This window comes from Phocoena phocoena, chromosome 2 (assembly GCF_963924675.1).
Source record: "Phocoena phocoena chromosome 2, mPhoPho1.1, whole genome shotgun sequence".
Taxonomy (NCBI): domain Eukaryota; kingdom Metazoa; phylum Chordata; class Mammalia; order Artiodactyla; family Phocoenidae; genus Phocoena; species Phocoena phocoena.
The window spans coordinates 122,425,032-122,449,867 of NC_089220.1; the positions used below are offsets into that span (position 1 = coordinate 122,425,032).

At 36.7% G+C, this 24,836-nt stretch overlaps 1 protein-coding gene across 2 annotated transcripts in view; it reads right to left on the reverse strand.

Annotated features, from left to right (window-relative positions):
- UBE3A (ubiquitin protein ligase E3A) overlaps positions 1-24,836 on the reverse strand; it is a 92,089-nt gene that overhangs the window by 61,461 nt on the left and 5,792 nt on the right. Inside the window, exon 2 of one of the 2 annotated variants that reach the window (XM_065872921.1) lies at positions 2,414-2,477. The exons of the other annotated variant lie outside the window; for it this stretch is intronic. The gene's annotated coding sequence lies outside the window, so the exon portion shown is untranslated. The remainder of the gene's footprint in view (positions 1-2,413; positions 2,478-24,836) is intronic. 2 annotated transcript variants of the gene reach the window in all.

The window sequence follows — 24,836 nt, forward strand, 5'->3', positions numbered from 1 at the left end:
ATGAAGTGTTACAGTTTACAAAGCACTTTGGTCAACGGCATCTTAAGTCTAAAGATAATTTGGGCTCTACCTATTCAGAGCAGATACTATAGAAAGAATTTAAAAGAAGAAAAAGAAAAAACCAAGCAGCCTTAGAGTGATTAATTGACTTGCCCAAGATTTTAGTATTAGCATTGAAGCCAGGACTAGGATTAAAAACCCAGATATACTGACTGCCTATCCAGAGTTAGTATTCTGTGATTTCATTTAGTTTTGCTATAGAGTCTCATGATTTAAATATATGAACAAAGATTTAAAATATGGATTGACACCCCACCATTACAATAATTTAAATGGGACTAATAGTAGTACAGTTTTTCAGGTAGTCAAATGCTTAATGGAACAGTTATACACCCACACCCACACAGATACACACACTCACACACACACACACACCCAGTCTATTCCTACTTATTCCATATTAAAATAGGATAATCTAACATTAGCCAAAACTCCTTGGGTATTTCATGAAAACATGTTCTCCACATCAGCCATAAACCCACTAATATTCAATTTCATGAGAGAGAATGGCAAAATATGAAAACATTTCCTCCTCCTTCAACCTAGTATCTTTTGATCCTCTGACTTGGCCTTAGCTGAACTTTCCTGATTCCTGATTATCATGGTTCACATTTATCAGGCATCCTAATCACACTGTAGTTTCAGGCAAAGATACACATCCAAAATATCCCAGAATCAAGAGCTCATGTCCTGCAACTAGTTTTTCCCCTGATGATTTCCCTACCAAACTATATATCCAGGCCAAATCTGAAAAGTGAACTGAGGAAAGATGAGAAAATTAGGAAAGAAAAAAGAAGATCCTTGATAGTTAACACTTTCCAAGTGACAACAGACAACCACAGAAGGTGGTTTACAGCACGGATCCAGAGCCCTATATAAAATAGCAAGTTATCTGAGAACCCTAAGGGAAGGGATGAAACATCAATGCTTGAGCCCATAACTCTGCAGCCTATGAACTTGGGCTTCAAATTCAGATAAGGGTTCGAGTTTGCCTAAGAATACATTAACTTCAGGGGACTCCAACACAGGCATACTTCATTTCATTGTGCTTCACAGATATTGTGTTTTTTACAAACTGAAGGTTTGTAGCAGCCCTGCATCAAGCATGTCTATTGGTGCCATCTTTCCAACTGCATTTGCTCTCTTCATGTCTCTATGTCACATTTCGGTAATTCCTGCAATATTTCAAACTTTTTCATCATTATTATATTTGTTATGGTGATCTGTGATCAGTAACTTTTGATGTTACTACAACAACTTGCTGAAGGCTCACATGATGGTTAGCATATTTTAGCAGTAAAGTTATTTTGTAATTAAGGTATGTACATTACTTTTTTAGACATAATGCTATGGCACACTTAACAGACTGTAGTATAGTGTAGACATAATTTTTATATGCACTGGAAAGCCAAAAAATTCACCTGATTACCTTTACCTGCCTTACTGCGGTGGTCTAGGACTAAACCTGAAATACCTGAGGTATGCCTATAACTGGGATTTCTAATCCCTGGAAGATATATTCAAATTTCCCAGATTTTCCTATCATAGTTGCATGTTTTCTAATAAAAACCTAGCATATTCCTGAAGTCATATGGGAAAGAGGTAAGGCGCCCCTGAAATGAACAGTGTTTCCTGTGGGGTCCTCATAAGACTAATAGTGTATGTGGATTTAAAAGATGCAAGTCTAACTTTCCAACCTGTAAACATAAAAATGAGAAAGTCAAAATACCTTTTAACTGATTAATTAACTAACTGAGATGAATTAATTCGTTAAAGAGCTACGTGTATTGTGAAAATTACTGAGGCAAGTCCTCTCTTCTAGACCTCCGTTTTCATGAGGTCCAGTGCTCCACAGAGCAGAAGTTCCAGAGTCAGTCTGGATTCAAGTCCCTGTTTGGTCACTTACTAGATGGAAAATCTTGGGCAAGTTACTTAACCTCTCCAAGCCTAAGTATCCTGATATGCAGAACTAAGATAACAGTAGTATCTATTTCAGAGGGCTGTCATGAGGATGAACAAACATATATATTGTTCACAACAGTGTCTGGCACATAGTAAGAGCCCAACAAATGGAAGCTATTATTAACTCATAGCCTAAACAGCCAAACTTACCCTCTCAACCTTCTTATGCAATTATTTTACTTCTCATAGCATACTAACCTCTTCTAAAATTCTTCAGAATCCCACCTGGATTCCTCATACAGTCTACCTGGTAGCATAGTGATTTAGCACCTAGCACATGCTTTAAAAATGGCAGACACCCAAATTTGCTGAACACATTTGTCATTATTCTAACCATGGCATTAAGATATACATGCAATTTTGAATTCCAAAAAATAAAACGGGAACATACCATATTTCGCCAAACTTCTGAGGAGCTGGTGAATTCTAAAATCAGGCTCTTACAGATTTTTAACCTAAAATATAAAACACCTCACTCAATTCTTTTTACACAGACAACTGGATGGACAACTTTCATAGAAAAATTTTTTTCTAAAATTTATTATAAAAGCAAATTCATTTGTAATACTTATGAATGTCCAGAAACATATTAAGAGACAAATGCCCCTAATGCTGTTGCCAGGATGCATGGAAAGGTGGTTAGGCAGGCCCTGTGGTCTGAGTGCTTTCAGCTGGCAGAACCATGATACCCATTTTCATCCAAAGAATTTACTGCTTGTCGTTTCTTTACTCTTCCCTCCCTCCAAAATGGCTGAAAATATATGAAAACTGTTTAACTACATGCCTCCAATTCCTTCAGATACCTACAGCAATTAAGCTTTTAATTAAATTCCCTATGCTGAGGACCTGCTGTATTAGGTCTGCCCAACTACCTCCTGAGTAGCAGCATTTGGCAGGTCCCTTGACCTGTAAGTCTTAGGTGTCAGGTTGTTGTAATAGAGAAAATATTTTTAAAGTATGTAGGACAATGCCGCCTGGAGCATAACAGGGTCTCAGTGTATGGTAGCAAATATTATTTCTTAAATCAAACATTTCATATATCTATCAGAACTTAACTTATCAAAAACCAAATTCTGAAGCTTAAAGCATGCATCCAAATAATCACCGTAAATTCTTAACTCATCTGTATATTATCAGAGCATTCCTCAGTTGAACAGGAACTAAAGTCTTTTAATACATTTCCTCTTATTGCATATAAAGAAACCAAGTCCTCCACCAAATAAGGAAACCCACCCAGCATCCTACAGGTTGATGGCAGAAAATGAATATACTATATTGCATATAAATATTTCTTTTAAATTAACCAAGTGTTAAGAGGACTGAGTCTCAAACTCTGTTCTATAATACAATCACCTAAGGAACCTGTAAAAAATGCAGATACTGGGCTTCCCTGGTAGCGCAGTGGTTGAGAGTCCGCCTGCCGATGCAGCGGACACGGGTTCATGGCCCGGTCCGGGAAGATCCCACATGCCGCAGAGCGGCTGGGCCCATAAGCCATGGCCGCTGAGCCTGCGCGTCTGGAGCCCGTGCTCCGCAACGGGAGAGGCCCACGTACCGCAAAAAAAAAAACAACAAAAAATGCAGATACTTACTTGATCTCAACCTCCAGAGACTGTGATTCAGTACATAAAATGGGGGTGTGTGAATCTGTATTTTTAACATACATTTCAGGTGATATGCATACCCCAATTTGAGAAACTTTGCCTTAGAAGATTAGGAACACATAATCACAGAATGTACCAAATCTATGAAGATATAGGATAAGTAACAGAAACTGTAAGCACCAGAAATGTTACCTGCACTCTTGGCAAATTTAACCATTAGCACTCTTACACCAGACCTAGTGCCTTTATTTTATTTATATACGCATTCCTTTCCAACAGAGCGCTCAGTCTAATAATCTAATAAGAAAGGAATCAAATAATAAGAAATGCCTATACCAATCTACATCCACCTGTCCCTGTAACGTTTTCACTTATCCTTAAAATAGTCCATCTGCCTGCTCTCTTTCTCTCTCCCTCTCTACACAGGTGCATACATATTATTATTACATCTGTCATGTCCTTTATCTCCTCTCCAACAGCCTATTTCCTTCACCTCCTTGTAACCCTCGGTCAAACTTAATTTCAGACTACCTTTTCTATCACTTTTTTATTGTGTCCACTCAGCAATCTTGTTCTCCTTTATGCCATGTTTATGGTGTCTTAAATTTATGGGAAAGCTACTTGTTGAAACTCATTAAGTTTTGTACGTTTGTAAATTTCACAACAAAAGACTGTTCCAATAACTTTCCTGTGTAAATTTTCCTGTCTTTAGGCTCTACCTCATTCTAGTCCATTCTGCAGTTACACTAAAATTTCAGAACACTGCTTTCATACAGTACTTTCAACATAATTCCCTCAACTCCATGAACTCTTTACAGTACCATTTCCTTACTCTCCTTCCTTTAACTGCCAGAAAGGCCTGAAAACCGTTAGCTCAGATGCAACATACAAAACCTTCCACATACTGAAACTTTTCTTATAAAAGTCATCATCATTCTTATATGTCCCAAATCCTGTGGCCTCTTAATCCTACTTTTTCTCTGCAGCATTTCACACTGCTAACCATTTCTCACCCCTCCTGGACTTCCATAATGCTGTACCTGCCTGTGTTCTTCTACCTCTGACAGGAACTAAGTCTTCTGCTAGTTCATCTTCCTACCCCTCAATCATAGCCACTCTCCAAGTTTCTATCAATAGCCCCTTTTCGTAGGTTAAGAATTAATTTTCTGTGCAATGTCATCATCCATTCCTATAGCACCTCTCTATACTTAGGATCCCTAACTCTACATCTTTAAGCCTTCATCTCTTGAGTCATAAGCCTGCTACTCTCAATTACCAATAGTACACATGCACTTGGTTGTTTCATTAGCATCTAAAATCAAGCTCAATTTTTCCCAAAAAACGTACTCCACCCTGAATGTGCCTAATCTTGTTGTCCTACTAGTTACAGAATGAAAAAAATTGGTGCCATTCTTTATTTTCTCCCCCTCATTTTTATTTAGCCTAACCAATGTATGGTTTGATACTAAAGGTCAAAGAATGTCTACTAGTTAAAACTAATACAATGTTATATGTCAATTATAACTCAGTTTAAAAATATGTTTGAGTGTCTACTAAGTGGATGAAGACATAGTGGTAAAGAAACTAGACAATCTTGTATCCCCATGTAATGGGGGAAATGCGCACAATAAAAACCACAATAAACTAGGTAACTGCAATGCATAGTTAAGTGTTGTGAAGAAGAAACCAGGATATGGTTAAGTGTACATATACAGTATTCTGACTTAGTCTGGGGAAAAAGGAAATACGTTCTTCATGAAGTAACATATAAACTGAGCTTTGAGGCATGAGCAAGGTTTATCCCAGACATATTAAGAAAAACCATGGAAGGTATAACAGTACCACTACCAGTCCAGTCACCCATTAGAAAATTCTGAGTCATATTCTAAAGAGAAGGCCCCTCTCTTTGCAGTACAACAAACCGTTCACCCAGTGCTATCAATTCTACCTCAGAAATTCTCCCACACTCCAACATTGCCCCCAATTATTCCTTTGTTGGCTTTGTTCCAGAGTAACATTTCCTATGAAACTATACAAAATTTGGCCAAAACCTGCCAGTCCAGCCTCTTCTCTCAGACTAGACCACACTTGTAGAGAACACATATATCATTCATTTTTATTTTTACACTTCCAGTGCTTGAAAATGTTCACAAAATATACTTCACAGGATAAACATCTTATGAAGAGGAAAGTTTTCTTTTACATGACTTGCTTTAGAGGTCATTTAACTAGTGAATACAAGATTAAAAACAAGTTGTCTGATTGTAAAGGCCATGCTCCTTCCCTTGTACACTTCTAATTTATACCCAAATCCTGTAATTTTTTTCTTTGAAATATCACTTGCATCCTTTTTGCCCCATGCATAGTCATGTTATAGATGCTCATTACTTCACCTAGTTCTACTTTTTCCTCTATCCTTGACTCTGCCACTAGAATTATCTTCCTAAACACCCAAATTTGGCCATATCACTCTCATACTCAAAATCTATACTTTCCCAATGCCCACAGGATAAATTTCAAACTATCATATGAAGTCCCTGCCACCGGCTTCCACCCATTCATACAAGCCTTACTGCCCACTCTATGACATCATTACCAAGTACTTGATCTAGTCCCATCATTGGATTACTGGCTATCACATACTGGCCATCTGTATTTCTAATTTCAATGCTTCTGTTTCTCACGACACTTCACTCAGAAATACTTCTCTCTCCTTTGCTAACTTCCACCCCCCACCCACCTATTATGCCCTGTTTAAAAAAACTCTACTCATTTTAAAGGCTGTATCTCACAGAGTTCTCTAAGCTCTTCTGTAAATAACCACTGTCTTGTCTGGGAACTATATGTTCCTAATACTATAAAATAATTTCTTAATTTCCACCCTAAATTTATTATTTTATACATTATAGCTATCTGAATACGTTTCTCAGTGCCTCTAGCTATAAGCTGGTAGAAGGTAGTGCTCATCTCATCCATATGTTTATTTTCATAGTAATGGGGATTGTTTTCTTGACACCACACCTCCCTCTACAAGGAAAAAAAAAGGAATGAGGATCATGGCCTGACAAAGGATTCTAAACTAGCTCCAAATGCAATTCATGGATGCACAAACAAGGGTATCCTTTAATTCCAAATTAACACAAATTTAACCCAATGCCAATCTAACAGAAGTTTATTTTGAAGGTCAAACATGTAAGAATAACCATGAAACTTTCATTTTTCTCAAAGAAGAATAATGCCTCTCTCCCAAGAACTTGTTCTACCAGGGACTAAAGCATAAAATATTTTAGTATAATTAAAATCAATACAACCCCTTCAAAAAACTTTGACAGTATCTATTTAAACTAAATCATTTAGTTTAGTCATTTACCCTATGACTTAAAAATTCCACTAAGTACACATCAAACAGAAATGAGTACATATGTTCACTAGAAGACGTTCAGTGGAATACTGACAGTAACAATATTCTTAGTAGCCCCAAACCAAAAATGACTAAAATGTCCATCAACAGCAAAATGAAAAACAAAATATAGTTGGCCCTTAAACAACCCAGGTTTGAATCATGCAGGTCTACTTCTACGTGGATTTTTTTTTTCAGTAAATACATTAATACAGTACCACACTATCTGCAATTGGTTGAATTCACAGATACAGAAATGTAAAGTTCTCAAGGCCTACTGTAAAGTTATATATGCAGATTTTCGACTATGCAGGGGATGGGTACCCCCAGCCCCTTACCTAGTTCAAGGGTCAAGTGTACTATACAGAAATTATAAGCAACTGACTACAGCCAACAATGTAGATGAATCTCACAAATATGTTATTTGAGAGAAGCCAGACACAACTAAATGTGACTGTTTCTAATTACATAAAATATAAAAACAGGAAAATCTAATCTATGCTAGTAGAAGTCAGGATAGTGGTTACTCTTGGGGAAAGAGAGGTAGTGACAAAGAGAGCACAAGGGGCTTCAGAAGAGCTGATCTTGTTTCTTGATCTGAATGCTGGCTAAACGTGTGTGCTCAGTGTGTGAAAGTTAAACAAGTTACGTGCACATTTATACACTTTTGTATGTGTACTAATACTTCAATCAAAAGTTTATTTTAAAAAGCACAGTACAGTATGAGCATTAGCTAAATGTTTAAATGGAACAGAAAGTTAAGTCCAGAGAAAGATCCAAAAGTATATAAGAGTTGCTTCTAGTCAAAAACAAGAAAACTGGACAACACATGAAACAGCTGTTTTCAGACCTTGGATAACAGGCAGTGTGAGACTGATCCATGAGAACGAACAGAAATGAGGTGAACCCTTCCAATGCTTGAATTTCTTCATGGAGGAGGCTTCCCAACCTGAGTCAATGGAAGGGAAACCCAGTCAGAGGACAGCAGTCTCACTGAGGTAAGAAGCAAGAGGTCAGAGTTGAGGCTGAAGTGGGTGGAATTTTTAATAAGACAGACTGCCACAGAGGGGAGCTATGCAGAGGAAAGTCCAGAAATCTGTCACTTGGGGGTCCTTTCGAGTCTGCCACTATACACAAAACTGCATGAATAAAGGGAAAGACTATATGAAGCTGGGGAAAGAAGAGCTGTGAGCTGAAATATCCCCAGTGCTCATACAGGACTAGGAGATCCCTAAGTTTCTCCCAACCAGAATGAAGAAAATATGCTGACACTGGGGACATTTAGTAGAGAACTAAGAAGGGCCATGCATTTGTAGTAGCTACCAGCCTTAAAGTAAAGCCTTCTCTTAGATACACCCTAATAGAGCCTTGAAGGGATCAAGCTGACCAGTGAGTTACTTAGCTCGCTGGCAAAACAAAGTTTAACACTTTAAAAGACAACAAAATTCAGCCACTCAACAATAGACTATAACAATGTTCAGTATCCAATAGGAAAGTACTAAATATGTAAGCAGGAAAAGACGGCCCATAACCAACAGAAAAACCAATCAATAGACCCTGAAATGAAAGAATTGATAGAATCAGTAGACAAGAACTTTCAAACAGCTATTATAAATATGCTCAAGGATTCAAAGGAATACATGAAAACAAATCAGATGGAACTTCTAGAAATACAAAAAGTAAATAAATATATACATATTTATATAAATATATAAAATATCTGAAAGTATTTGACCCTGCAGGGGAAAAAAAAAAAGGACAGTGAAATACAAGACAAAGTAAACTAAAGCACAGAGACCAAAAAAACTAAAAATGTTAATGACCTGAAGATAATATCAAATAGTCTAACACCATACATATAACCAGAGTAACCCTGGAAAAGAGTGTAGAAGGAAGAGAGCTAACTTTAAAAAAATACATGTGAAGAAATAATGACTGACACTTTTCCAAATTTGATGAAAACATAAACACAGACCAAAAAAACAAAACCAAAAACTCAATAAATCCTAAGCAGGATAATCACAAAGAAAACCAGCAATGAAGAGAGCAGAGGTAAATAAAAAGACTTTAAGTACAGGGGAAGAAAGATAAGTATAACCACAGACTTCTCATCAGAAACAAATGCTGAAAAAAAAATTTGTCAACCTAGACATATTTATCACTTGATATATCACTTATATATCAAGTGATAAATATCCTTCAAAATATGAAGATAAACCTCTATACATCTACCAGAATGGCTACATCAAAAAGACTGACAGTCCCAAATGCTGACAAGAATGTAGAGCAACTGGAAACTCTCATATAATTGTTGGTAAGAGTATAAAACAACCAATTTGGGAAAAAGATCTGGCAACTATCCTAGAACCCAAACTGCACTCCTAGGTATTTACCCAAGAGCAAAGAAACCATACATATCTACATAAAGTCTTTCATACAGCTGTTCACTGAAGGCTTTTCACAACAGCTAGAAACTGAAAATAGCCCAGGTGTCCCTTAAGAGAAGAATGTAGTTACAAACTACTGACACATGCAGTACCATAGATGAATTTCATAAACATTATGCTAAGGGAAACCTTATACAAATAAGTACCATGATTTATATTTATATGGAATTCTAGAGCAAGCTAAACTAATCTATGTTAAAGTGATCACAACAATGATTGACTTAGGGGTGTGGGTAATGTGGGGGCAGGAAATGGCTAGGAAGGGGTACAGATTCCATAACTTGATAGGACTTTGTGTTGCAAAGATGTAAGCATTTGTCAAAACACATGGAATGGTATATGTGGCAGACTGTATTTTCTAAAGATGGCCAGCCACAATATAATCCATCCCACATGCTCTTCTTACAAGGTTAACATTGGCATTCTCCCATCAGCTGGTAGGGTCTATGTGACTTCTTGAATTTGAGCAGCCTCGGTGACTTTCAATCAAGAAAGTACGGTGGAAGTGTGTGCTCTTTTATAAGCTAGACTTTTGATGCTAGGTTATAAAAATGCCATGCACTTCTGCCTTGGTCTCTTGATACTACTCACTCTTGGAACGTAGCCACTCTACAGTGATGAAGCCAGCCACTTGGCAATGAAGCCAAGCAACCATATACAAAAGCAACATCTAAGTGTCCTAGACCAGAGCTCCTGACAGCCAGCATCAATATCCAGATGTGTGAGCAAGCCTTTAGATGATAACAGCCTCAACTTATTAGGTTACCTCAAGTCCAGCTCACATGCTTGAAGTCAAGACAAGCTATCCTTACCAGTCTCTGCCAAAAGTACAGATTCAAAAGCAAAAGAAATGACTGCTGACGTTTGCGGTACAATGAGTTTGGAGTGATCTGTTAGGGAGCAATAGATAACCAGAACAATATACTAAATTCAGTTAACAATACTGAATTTAAATAATACTAAATTTCTAAGTTTTAGTTGACTATATATGATGACTATATATGATGAAGTTAAGGATGAGATATTCTACTATATATGATGAAGTTAAGGATGAGATGTTCTAACATCCACAACCTACTTTGAAAAGCATCAAAAAAATAAGACAAATTAATAGATGGATAGATATAAGACAGTAAATATAGTAAAGTGTTAATTGTGGAATTACATTCTGCAATTATTTCACATCCATGTAAGTCTGAAAATTTTCCTAATAAAATGTTGAAGAGTGAAATAAAGTCATTTTCATACAAATAGAAGCTGAAATATATTTTTGGCCAATAGACCTGGTGCTTTAGAAATTTTTTAATTCTTCAAGTAGAATGAAAACAACACCACATAGAAACTTAGGTCCATGAAAAAAGTCCACACAAATCTACACAAAGGAAAAGAAATGAAAATGGAAAATATGGGCAAAACATCAAAGAATGCTGCTTTTCATTTTTAAATTTCTTTATAAAACAACTGACTGTTTAAAGAAATAATCAGAAATTCTATTCGGGAATTAATGGAAGACTACAATGGCAAAAAGGTAAATGAATTTATAACGTATTAGAATTCTTACATTATACTCTAAGAGGTCTAATTTTGAAGGCAGACTGAAATAAACTAAGGTGCATACTGTAAATACTAGTGCAACCACTGGAAAAAAAACAGAGGTTAGGTATAAGCTAATACTGGAGATAAAACAGACTTCCGAAAAAATGCTCAATCCAAAAGAAATCAGGAAAGGAAGAAAAAAAGAAGGTAGTATAAATGGTACAACTAGAAAATAAATAGTAACCTGGTAGTGTTACTATTGAAAATTACAATAAATATAAGTGGACTGAACGCTCAAATTAAAAAGCAGAGACTGTAAAAAATCCAAAAAATGCAACTATACACTATCTAAAAGACTTATTAAATATAATGGCATATAAGTTGAAAGTAAAGAGACAGCAAAAGATATAATATGCAAACACGAATCCTAAGAAAGGAGAAGTAGCTATATTAATACCAGACAAAGCAGACTTTAGGACAAGGAACATTACTGGAGAACAGAGACATTTCTTAATGATAAACAATCAATTCATCAAGGAGATCTTCCAGTCCTAAATGTGAATGCATCTAATAACAGAACTTGAGAATACATGAAGCACGGGGACTTCCCTGGTGGCACAGTGGTTAAGAATCAGCCTGCCAACGCAGGGGACATGGGTTTGATCCCTGGTCTGGGAAGATCCCACATGCCATGGAGCAACTAAGCCCATGAGCCACAACTACTGAGCCTGAGCTCTAGAGCCCACAAGCCACAACTACTGAGCCTGCGTGCCACAACTACCGCATCCCGCACGCTCTAGGGGCCCACATACTGCAACCACGGAGCCCGTGTGCTGCAACCACTGAAGCCTGCCTAGAGCCCGTGCTCTGCAACAAGAGAAGCCACCGCAATGAGAAGCCCGCATGCCACAACAAAGGGTAGCCCCCACTCGCCGTGACTAGAGAAAGTCCACGCACAGCAACAAAGACCCAACGCAGCCAAAAAATTAAAGAATAAAGAAAATACATGGAAGCAAAAATGAAGAGAAGTGAAAGAAAAGATAGTGGGTTCACAACTATAGTTAAAGATTTCAACACTCCTCTCGTTAATTAATAAAGTATCCCCCCCAAAAAAATCAGTAATGATACAGAATACATGCCTATCTAAAAAAGGACCTGTATCCTGAAAAGAAAAAGAATGTGCAAAATATTTGGATACTCACAAAAGAAGACATACATGTGACCGATTAATACATGAAAACATCAACAACATTAGTCATCACGGAAATGTAAATGAAAACCACAATGACACTGCATACCCATTATCTGGCAATTATTTTTTAAAAATAAAAACAACATATTAGCAAGGTATTAGCAAAGATGTGGAGAAATTGGGACCCTTGTGGGAAGGTAAAACAGTACAGCTGCTATGGAAAATGGTATATTGGTTTTCAAAAAAATTAAACACAAAATTACTAGATATATTACATTCCTAGATATATACCCAAAAGAACTGAAAGCAGGGACTTGAAGAGATCTATTTTTAACACCCATGTTTATAGCAGCACTATTCACAATAGTCAAAGGAAGGAAGCAACTCAAGTCTCCATCAATGAAAGAATGATTAAACAAAATGTGGTATATACACATAATAGAATATTATTCAGCTTTAAAAAGGAAATTCTGATATATGATGTAACATGGGTGAACCTTGAGGACATTACGCTAAGTGAAATAAGCCAAAAGGAAAAGGACAAACATCACATGGATTCCACTTACATGAGCACCTAAAAAAGTCAAATTCGTAGTCAGAAAGTAGAATAGGGGCTGGAGGGAGGAGGAAGAAATTGGGGGGTTACTGTTTAATGGGGATGGAGTTTCAGTTTGGGATGATGAGCAAGTTTCAAAAATGGGTTAAGAATGATGGTTGCACAATGTGAGTATAATTTATGCCACTGAACTGTACAGTTAAAATGGTTAAGATGGTAAATTTTATGTTATGCATATTTTACTACAATTAAAGAAAAAGAAACTGCAGTGGGATACCACTACACATCCATGAGAATGTCTGCAATTTATTTTAGAGTATCAAATGCTGACAAGGATTTGGAAGAAATGGAACTCTCATACGTTGCTGGTAAGAATGCAAAATGGTATAACCATTGGGAAAATAGTTCATCAATTCCTTATAAATTTAAACATAGAACTACCACACACTTCCCTGGTGACGTAGTGGTTAAGAATCTACCTGCCGGGCTTCCCTGGTGGTGCAGTGGTTGAGAGAGTCCGCCTGCTGATGCAAGGGACACAGGTTCATGCCCTGGTCCGGGAGGATCCCACATGCCGCGGACCGACTGGGTCCGTGAGCCACGGCCGCTGAGCCTGCGCATCCGGAGCCTGTGCTCCGCAACAGGAGAGGCCACAACAGTGAGAAGACTGCGTACCGCAAAAAAGAAAAAATAAATAACCTACCTACCAATGCAGGGGACATGGGTTTAATCCCTGGTCCAGGAAGATCCTACATGCCACGGAGCAAATAAGCCCATGCACCACAACTACTGAGCCTGCGCTCTAGAGCTCGTGAGCCGCAACTACTGAGCTCGCGTGCCACAACCACTGAAGCCCGTGCACCTAGAGCCTGTGCCCCGTAACAAGAGAAGCCACCACAACGAAAAGTAGCCCCCACTCGCCGCAGCTAGAGAAAGCCTGCGCACAGCAATGAAGACCCAATGCAGCCAAAAAAAAGTTAAACAGATGAATAAATAAATTTTAAAAATAAAAAAAAGGTGCACTTTACTGGATTTAAATTCAGTACTTCAATAAACATGATTTTTTTCTTAGTTTATGAAAACAATATATAAAAAGATGGTATTTTAAATCAGTGGGGAAAGGATCCCTTAGGTGGTCTAGAGCAGGGGTCCCCAACCCCCGGACCAGTACTGGTCTGCAGCCTGTTAGGAACAGGGCCACACAACAGGAGGTGAGCGGCAGGCGAGCAAGCGAAGAAGCTTCATCTGCAGCTCCCCATCGCTCGCGTTACCGCCTAAACCATCCGACCCACCCCCACCCCCTGTCCGTGGAAAAACTGTCTTCCACAAAACCGGTCCCTGGTGCCTAAAAGGTTGGGAACCGCTGGTCTAGAGAATTAGCTGCCCAAGTGGGGATATTTAGATATTAGAACTTAGAAAAGTTAGATATTTTCACACAACATCCAAACATATGCCAAATGCAATCCAAATCTAAACCTAAATCATACAATATTCAAAAAAATGCTGAATGTATTCAGATCTAAATCTATAAATCTAAACCTATAAAGTAACCTCATAGAAGTGCTAGAAAATATGAGATTTCTGTATTATCTTTGTAAGCATGGTGAAACTCAGAAGCCATAAAGGATAGATAGATTTACCTATATCAAAAAATTCTAATTTCATGACTAGATACTATATAATAAGCAATGAGGTAAATCAGCAGTCCTACACAATGTGCTGGGAATGAAACTTGATTAAAAAGTTTTTAAAGAGTAATTGACAGTATCAAATCTTTAAGCTGACATAGCCTCATGGTCTAACAGTCATTTTATAGAAATCTACCTTACAGAAATAATATGTACCATTATTTGTAATATCAAAAATTGAAAACAGGGCTTCCCTGGTGGCGCAGTGGTTGAGAGTCCGCCTGCCGATGCAGGGGACACGCGTTCGTGCCCCGGTACGGGAAGATACGACATGCCGCGGAGCGGCTAGGCCCGTGAGCCATGGCCGCTGAGCCTGCGCGTCCGGAACCTATGCTCCGCAACAGGAGAGGCCACAACAGTGAGAGGCCCGTGTACCGGAAAAAAAAAAAAAAAAAAATTTTAAACAACCTAAATTCCACAATAAAGAGTTTCAAAATATATTATGAACTCTGAGTTAGTTTCCTAGTTCAGTTCTAAAGGCTGATATAAGTCAAAAGACTGATAGTCTTCTATCAAGTTTACTTCAGGACATATGTTCCACATCTAACATTCTTTTCCTTTCTTGAGTTTTTTCTTTTGTTTCCCTTTCCACCAAGCTGATACGGTAAAATTACCTGTAGTTACGTGGGCTGTGATACCACACGTAGATTTAATGCAGTAACTAAAAAGTACCGTTCAACTCCATACTTTCAGTTGTTCTAGCCAAAACCTCAGTGTCATCTTTTACTCCTCCCTTTATTTCACACTTATATCTGACCTATTACCAAATCCTACAGACTATAATTTCAACACGTATCAATAATTCAGCCACTTCTCACCAACCTGATAGGCCTCACCTTGTCCGACCGTCATCACCTCCTATCTGTACTGCTGTAATAGCCTGCCAACTGGTCTCTTGATTCTGCCCTTCTCTTTCAATCTACGATCAACATGGCAGCCAGAGTGATCTTGCTAAAACCTAAGTCAGAACTTTCCACTCTGCTCAAAAACCTTCAATGGCTTCCCATCTCACTCAAAGGTAAACGTCAAACTCTTTATTATGACCAAATGATCTGTATCCTACATTCCCTTTCTGACTCGATTTCCATCATTAACTTTTCTACAGCCCCACATGCCACCTCACTGTTCCTCAAACACATCAGGCACTCTCCCACTTCAGTGTTTCCTTACTCACTACACCCTTTGCCTGAAATGCTCTTCCCCCAGTCATCCACATGGCTAGCTCTCGCATCTCCTTCAGTTCTTTACTCAAGTTATCATCTCAGTGAGGTTTTCTCTGGCCACACTAAAATTTGCACTCATCCCCTGCACTCTCAAATACTTCATACCCCACTTCATTTTTCTCCTTTGAAGTACTATGCAACATACGATATATTCTACATATCTTGTTTTTGATGTTTATGATCTCTCTTTCCCTACTAAGTATAAGTTCCATGAAAACAGGAGTTTTGGTGGATTTTGTACACTGCTGTCTCCACTATCACCTAGAAAAATGCCTATGACATAGTAGGTGCTCAATAAATATTTGCTAAATGAATGAGGTAGATGCACATGTAACCACTCACATGGAAAAGATTTCTATAACAAATAGTTAAGAGGGGAAAAAAACAAGTTGTACAGAATACAAGTTCAGGACAAAAATCTATATACACAAGCAATGAATAATCTGAAAATAAAATTAAGAAAAATTCCATAAGCAATAACATCAAAAAGAATGAATCTTAGGAATATATAAAATACATTTCTTTTGAACAGAAGAAGTGTTAAGACCTGTACAACGAAAACTACAAAACACACAAAAAAATTAAAGACCTAAACAAACAGAAAGACATCCCATGTTCATGGATCAAAAGACATAATACTAAGGTAGCAATACTCCTCAAATAGACCTACATATTCAACACAAATCTTACCAAAATCCCACCTGCCCTTTTTGCAGAAATTGACAAGCTAACCCTAAAATTCACACAGAAATTCAAGGAACCCAGACAGCCAAAAAAAGAAGAGCCAAGTTTGAATATTCACATTTTCCAATTTCAAAACTTACTACAAATCTACAGTAACCAAGAATGTGTATTAATGGCTGAAGAACAGACATACAGATTAATGGAAGAGAACTGAGAGTCCAGAAATAAATTCTTACATTTATGGCCAGTTGATTTTCAACAAGGGTACCAAGACAATTCAATGGGAAAGAACAGTCTTTTTCAGCAAATGTTTCTGAGACAGCTGGATATCTATATGTAAAAATAATAAAGTTGGACCCCTAAACATGTAACACCATATGCAAAAATTAACTCAAAACAGATGACAAACATAAATGTAAGAGCTAAAACTACAATACTCTTAGAAGCAAACAGGTATAAATCTATATGACTGGTCAGACAATGGTTTCTTATTGTGTTGGCCAAAAAGTTCATTCGGGTTTTTCTGTAAGATGTATGGAAAAACCTGAACAAACTTTTTGGCCAATACAATAAATAACACCAAAGACAACAAAAGAAAAACAAACAGGACTTCACCAAAATTTATAACTTGTGTGCCTCAGAGGAGACAATCATGAAAGTGAAATAACAACCTTTTGGGGGAAAATACTTGGAAATCATATATCTGATAAGGGACTTGTATCCAGAACATATAAAAACGCTTAAAAGCCAACAATAAAAAGAAAAATGACCCAATTTTAAAACAGCAAAGGATCTAAATAGACCTCTGAAGATGGACAATTAGGGCATGAAATGATGATCATTAGTCATTTAGCAAATGCAAATCAAAATCACAAAGATACCTTCACGTCCACAAGATGACTAAAATAAAAGGGACAGACAATTGGTTTGTCAAGGAAGTAATTAGAAAGAACCCTCATATACTGCTGATGTAACTGTAAAATAGTGCAGCCACTTTGGAAAAAAAGTTTGGCAGTTCCTCAAAATGTTAAACACAGTTAGTTAGCTAAGACCCAACAGTTTCACTCCTAGGTACTTACCCAAGAGAATGAATTTATATGTCCACACAAAAGAGCTTATATATGAATGTTCGTAACATGATTCATAATAACCAAAAAATAGAAACAATCCAAAGTTATCAACTGATTACTGAATAAACAGTATGTGTATACTCATACAATGTAATATGAACCTCCAAAATATCATTTAAGTACAGGAAGACATACACAAAAGGACATATATTTTATGATTCCATTTATATGAAACGTCCAGAATAGGCAACCCATAAAGTAAGGAAGCAGATTAGTGGTTGCCACTCTTCAAGGGCTGAAGAAGGAAAGAATGGTGAATGACTGCTAACAGGTACAGGGTTTCTTTTGGGGATGACGAAAATGTTCTAAAATTAGATAATGGTGATGGTTGCCAATTGAATATACTAAAACCCACTCTAAATGGTGGATTTTATGGTATGTGAATTATATCTCAATAAAGTTGGAAATTATAAAAAGTGTATGGAATGATTTTTTATAAACCACCCCAAAAAAGAAAAAAACTACAAGTATCTGTTACACAGATGTATTTGTTTGGTATTCACCAGATGTTTTTATGTTTTTCTACATTTAAATTGAACAACAGTTAAGTTTTGGAATTGGCTAAGAAAGGAAAACTTCCACTTCTTTTTATACTTTAAAAATACGTATTTTTTTCTGTATTTCCTGATTCTCAAAAATAATTAATTCTACACACCAATATTTGAGGGGTGGGGCAACCAAACATGACATATAAAAGGCTCTCTGGAAATATGAAAGTTCTAGGATTTCTGGTTTTATGATTTACAGGAATAACCTAACATTTAAAATTGAGGCCATGCTGGCAAATCTCGGTGTATGGTCAGTTTATATACAGGAGTAAAATTTTAGGATCACAATCACTGTGCATTAGAAAAGAACGGAACTCTCTAATGTGACCCTTGGCCCTCCCCTCTCTCTGGTTTCTGTGAACATTTTCAAAAGTAAACAAACTATGCTTATTTACCTGTCTGGAAAACTATAAAAGGTAAACCCATGATCTGTCAACATTAAAATGCTATCTTTCCCCAGTGTTTACTTAAGTGTTTATTATGTGACTTACTAGCAGTGAGAGAATCTTATCTCAGTGTAAATCCCAAGTGTCATCTATGGAAAGCCTTTAAAAATTCCAAATTACCAGAATTATTTCAATTTCCTGACTTTAATTATAAATCACTTATTACAAGCAACAATTCCATGATCTGAAAACAAAAGCAATGTGCCACACACATAGTCCCAATGACTTATTATTCTGAAATTTTCCTCTGGGTTCTTTCTGCACAATAGTTAAATTGAGTTCAATCTTACGTAGAACTTAACCTAAAATTAAACACAGAATTACATTAGTATCCAGCGCACACACAAAAAATATTTATAATGCAATATACTAAAATAACTAAAGGTAGGTGAGTTTTCCTAGAAATAATCATGAACACTATTTTATGTTTAATTTATTACATTTCATCTATCAAATGTAGCATCTAAAGTCATAAAATCTGAATTAAGGATAAAAGACCATTAGCTTCTAATTTAACTTCAAAATGCTTTTAAAAATTCACAACATATGGGCTTCCCTGCTAGCGCAGTGGTTGAGAGTCTGCCTGCCGATGCAGGGGACATGGGTTCGTGCCCTGGTCCGGGAAGATCCCACATGCCACGGAGCGGCTGGGCCTGTGAGCCATGGCCCCTGAGGCTGTGCGTCCGGAGCCTGTGCTCGGCAACGGGAGAGGCCACAGCAGTGAGAGGCCCGCATACCGCAAAAAAAAAAAAAAAATTCACAACATATAATTTTAAGTGAACTAGATTGCATCTGTTAAAAGACAGAAAATTGTTTTTCTAAAGACCATCCATACTCGAAGGACATAAATATTAAACATTGAGAACATTTAATTTTCTATTAATGTCTAGTAAAATACTTAAGTGTAGCCTAATTACAAATTTTCTTTTGAGCAGTTACCAACTGGAGTAATATTTCTCTAACTGGAAAAAAAATGCAATTCTGATCAATCAGTAATCATCCAACACTGACAAATGCCTGAAACTGCACATGAAAAAAAAATGAGACCGACATTTATTTTTCTCATTGAATCTTCAATTCAAAAGTAATTATTTAATGTCAGTTGAGCTAAGCACTTATTCAGGAAACACAGAATTCAATAATCATACCATACAAGAAAGCCCTAATACTAGTAAGTACAAAGAGATTCTAAAAGGAAGGCTTCCTTGAGTAATATTTAGGCTGAACCCTACAGGATGGATAAAATTTGTTGGCTAACTGTGTTCTAGGCAGACTGAAATGCACTGGGCAAAAGGTTTGCAACAAGGAGCCTGGATAGTTCAAAAAACTGAAAAAAAGGCCAATATTGTTAGGTGGTTCCAAACAAAGGAGAGTGTGAATTAAATCTTAGGAGGCAGAGAGAATCCAGGTCAGATGGGACCTTGTAGACCAATTAAGGATTCTGCATCTTATTCTAAAAGCCACAGAAAGCCAAAGAATAATTTTAAACAGAAAGTAACAAAGTTAGACTTGTATTTTTAAAAGTTCACTGGAAAAGAGAATTGTTGTTTATAATAATCTAAAAGAATTATAAACTAATAAAACTGATGGAGTTCACCCAAGTTAATGGATACAAAATTAACACCAGCAATGATCAAATGTAACAGAAAAAAGATCCTATTTACAGTGCAAAAAAATATGTATAGATCAAATATCTAGGAATAAATTTAACAAGGTATGTATAAAAGGAATTTAGGAAGAAAACTGTAAAATACAGAATAAATGGCAAGATAAACTATGTCAATTCTCAAGTTAATTGATGTATTCAATGCAATTCCAATTAATATCCGCAAAGAAACTTGATACACTGCTTTTAAATTATTATGGAAGAGTGAAAGTGTAAGAATAAAAGTTCTGAAAATGAATAAAGGAGTAGGCTTTGACTCACACTTCAAAGCTTAACATAAAGCTATTTGAAATAAAACAATGTACTACCAGTGTTTAAAAAAAAAATTAAAATCAAACCCAAGCATTTGGCAGATGATACAGGTGATATTTAAAAAATTTAATGGGGAAAAGATTCAATACTTAATGTTGGGACAACTCGTTTTTTATTTAAAAAAAAAAAAGATTCCTAATTGCCTCCCAGATGGACCTAAATGCAAAAAAATAAACAACAACAAAAACCTCTCAACTATTTGCAGACAATATTAAAAGGGATTTCTTCAATAAAAAACAGAAATCATAAAAGAAAAGACTCGTGAGCTTCACTTCAAAAATTGAGATATATCCCAAAAGAGAATATCACAAAGGACAATAAGTAGGGTTTCATATTTTATTCTTATTCTGATAACTTTCCCGGCTGCATCATAAAGAATGTTGGATGAGATGATCTCCAAGATCCTTTACAACATAAACGTTGTATAACACGTTGTCTCTTATTTTCTTTTAAACCATTTCTTTATGAAACATTTAAAACATACAGAAAATAATAAAATTCATATCCATATATCCACCACCCAGAATAATCAAGGAAATGCTAAAATGAGAGTAATATTTTGCTAAAATTTCACACCCATCAAATTTGCAAAAGTTTAAAAATCTGACAATCTCAAGTATGGGCTAGGATGCTGGAAAAAGAAATGTCCGTACACTGCTGATAAAGTATATACTGGCATAACCGGGCTTCCCTGGTGGCGCAGTGGTTGAGAGTCCACCTGCCGATGCAGGGGACACCGGTTCGTGCCCCGGGCCGGGAAGATCCCACATGCCGCGGAGCAGCTGGGCCCGTGAGCTATGGCCGCTGAGCCTGCGCGTCCGGAGCCTGTGCTCCACAACAGGTGAGGCCACAACAGTGAGAGGCCCACGTAAAGCAAAAAAAAAAAAAAAAAGTATATACTGACATAACCATTTTAGAGAAGAATTTAGCAACATCCAGTAAAGTTATTCACAATCTATTTCCCAGCAGTTTCACTTCCATGAATCTTCCCAAAGAAATATGTGCACAAAGAAATGTGTCAACATGATCACTGCAGCATCGTTTATAATAGCGAAAAAGGAAAAAACTCAAAATATCCATTAGTAGTGGGACACATATATTTGATATTATCATACAATGGAGTACTATACAGCAGTTAAACTAAACTAGAGCTACATGCATCAACATACATATCCCAAAAAATAGTTTAAAAAAAAAAAGCTGATGAAAGATATGTACAGTAACAATACCATTTTGTAAAAATTTTAAAACACAAAATCCAACACCATATATAGCATTTACAGATACAAGTACACATATACAGTAAAAGTATAAACAAGGATATGAAATTCAAGAACCTCGGGATAGTTATTACCTTGGGTAAAGAGAGAAGGTAATAGGACTTGGGGGTGAGGTGGCTACAAATGCATATGTAAGACTGCATCTGGTTCGCTAAGGATCAAAAGGCATAATTTATAGTTCTGAGTGATGGGTAAATAAGTACCTGATATATTATTTACTGTTTTAAATGTTTTTTTAATTAAAATATATACATATATTTTTTAAAAAGTGAGCATATAATATCCAAGCCGAAAATTACTCTGGAGATCTTCTAATCCAAACTACTTCCTTTATAAAAGAACTAAGGAAAGATATCAGAATAAGAACACAAAATAAATACTATTGTAGTCATCGCCATTTTAAACACATACTACGTAGCTAAAAAAGCACTTAAGGGGATTAGACCTTGTTCGCTGGAGAGAAAACCTTGGTAGGCTGAATAGCCATCAGCCCCAACTTCTCAAAACCTGGTGTCAGCTAGTAATATGGAATGGGCATGTGTGAGAACATGCGCGCACACACGCGCGCACACACACACACACACACTCTCTCTCTCTCTCTCTCTCTCTCTCTCTCTCTCTCTCCTAGGAGTGCCTTGTCAAATTCAGCACAGGAATAGGCAGTAAAGTGGGTCTCTGGCCCACTATCCAGGCTGACCCCTAGTCCATCTTTACTTAAAATTACTTGAAGTTCTGAGGCCTAGAGGATTGTTCCAGATCATACTTCATTATATCCTGATCATAGTTCATTAGCCCACAGCACATATCTAAAAGTAGTCCTGAACTAACTAAAAAGTAGCTCATTCATCCAGCACTTATAAATACCTAAAACAGCACACAGAAAAAAAAAAAAAGAGAGAGAGAGAGACAGCAAATATTTAGTGTTCACACAGAATCTTCAATCCAGGAGTAAATAGTTTAATTTCAGCTGAGTTAAGTGACCTATCAATATTTTACAACTTGGATCCATCTATTTTTAAGTTCACCCCTCCCTACCCTTCATCTACCCAAAACATGTAAGAGGAATTTTGAGGAGGGAGGAGACTGACTCAGATACTGAGTTAAATGAAACCCTAAGATTTTACTTTTTATTTTGAAGATAATATGAAATATAGTACACTGGGTAATAATTAAATTTAAAGAAATAGATGATTTTAAATGCAGAAATCTAGTTTTATGTATATGAAAGTCTAATGTTTGTTCAGCTTTTCTAGTATATTATACTTAAGTGTTCTCATGTCAACATTAAAGTCAACTTTTAAGAAGCAGTTCCACCCATTTACAGGGCAGAAATAGAGACAGATGTAGAGAACAAACGTATGGACACCAAGGGGGGAAAGTGGCGGGGGTGGCGGTGGTGGTGGTGGGATGAATTGGGAGATTGGGATTGACATATATACACTAATATGCACAAAATAGATAACTAATAAGAACCTGCTCTATAAAAAGTAAAATAAAATTCAAAAAAAAGCAGTTCCATTTTATCAAGCACAATGTACCCCTCCGTTAGCTACCAAATTTTATCGATTTAATTTCCTATTTTCCTCCTCTGTTCTTTAAACATGTTTGATATGTGTCCTAGTCCATTTAGGCTGCTTATATAACAAAATACCATAGACTGGGTGGTGTATAAACAACAAAAATTTCTCACAGTTCTGGAGCCCAGGAAGTCCAAAATCAAGGCACCGGCAGATGTGATGCCTGGCGAGAATCACCTTCCTGCTTCATAGATGGCCATCCTCTGGCTAGATCCTCACAGTGGCAGAAGGGAGGGAGGGAATTCTTTGGAGTCTTTTAAAGGGCATTAATTCCATCATGAGGGCTCCATTCTCATGACCTAATCAACTCGCAAAGGCCCTACCATCTAATGCCATCACAATGGGGGGTCAGGATTTCAACATATGAATTTGGGGGTTGGGGGGGACATAAACATTCTATAACAATATGTTACAGACATAGCAAAATGTGTAAGAAATTGAATATGAATGAAGCAGCTTAACTAATTAGGGAAGGTTTTCATTTCTTAGGAGCTCTAAATTTGGATTATCTTAAACAGCATAGTTTTCTATCACCAACATGGAATATGGCACATTATCAGCTCACTTCAGAAAACTAGAAAAAATGTTACCTAAATATTCTTTGTGTGAAATGGGATTTATCAATTAGTATACATGTCACATACAATAGGTGTTCAAAAGACAGGTATTTTTTAAGTCTCAAAACAAAAACTTTATTTAGCAAAGGTAAATATTTAGTATCCTTATTCATGGCACACTGTAAGGTTATCAATATTGGCAAACAGAAACACAAGGCACAATAAGCAGAATTCCTAAGAAAAAAGTAATTAATAAGCTGGTAATTAATAAGCTGGAAATAACCCAAATTTCTTCCTGTGACCCATTAGCTTTATATAGAAAACACTGCTGGGCATCTCATCCTTTCCCTTCCAAAAATCAGGATTATGCTTTACATATGATAAAAGATAGGAAAGTATTTGTTGTATGAAGAAATTCCTGTAGTGGTATCTGCAGTGCTAGAGCTATCATCTGAGAAGAAAATAAAGAACATCCCTTTTAGAAAGGGTGCTAAAGAGTGCAAGTGACAAAATGTGACATTTGTCCATACTGAGTGGTACATACATGGTTGTTGTATTATTCTTTCTACTGTTTGTATATTTAATTTGTAAGGAAAATTCAGAATTTACGCTGCATCACAAAGAATATAAAAATAACTGAGTTAGCATATTGGCTACAGCTCACAAGGGCAATTAATCCTAAGACTATTTCTCACATTCAAGGAGACTGCTGAGGTAGACGTCTATTAGAGACTTGAAATGGATAAGCCATTCTTTTTGATACAAGGAGACACAAGTCAACAAATGAAAAGAATATGTGTAAAGTACTGGTAGCATCTTCATTCAGCCCCTAGCTATGTAATTTGTGTGTAGCACTACTTGTCTCAAATGTGAAAAGGAACATTCTGAATTACTGAAAGTATGAAAAATGGACACCTATTAAGACCTAAAAAAGAGCTACAAGCCTGCATACCACAAAGAGACAGGTC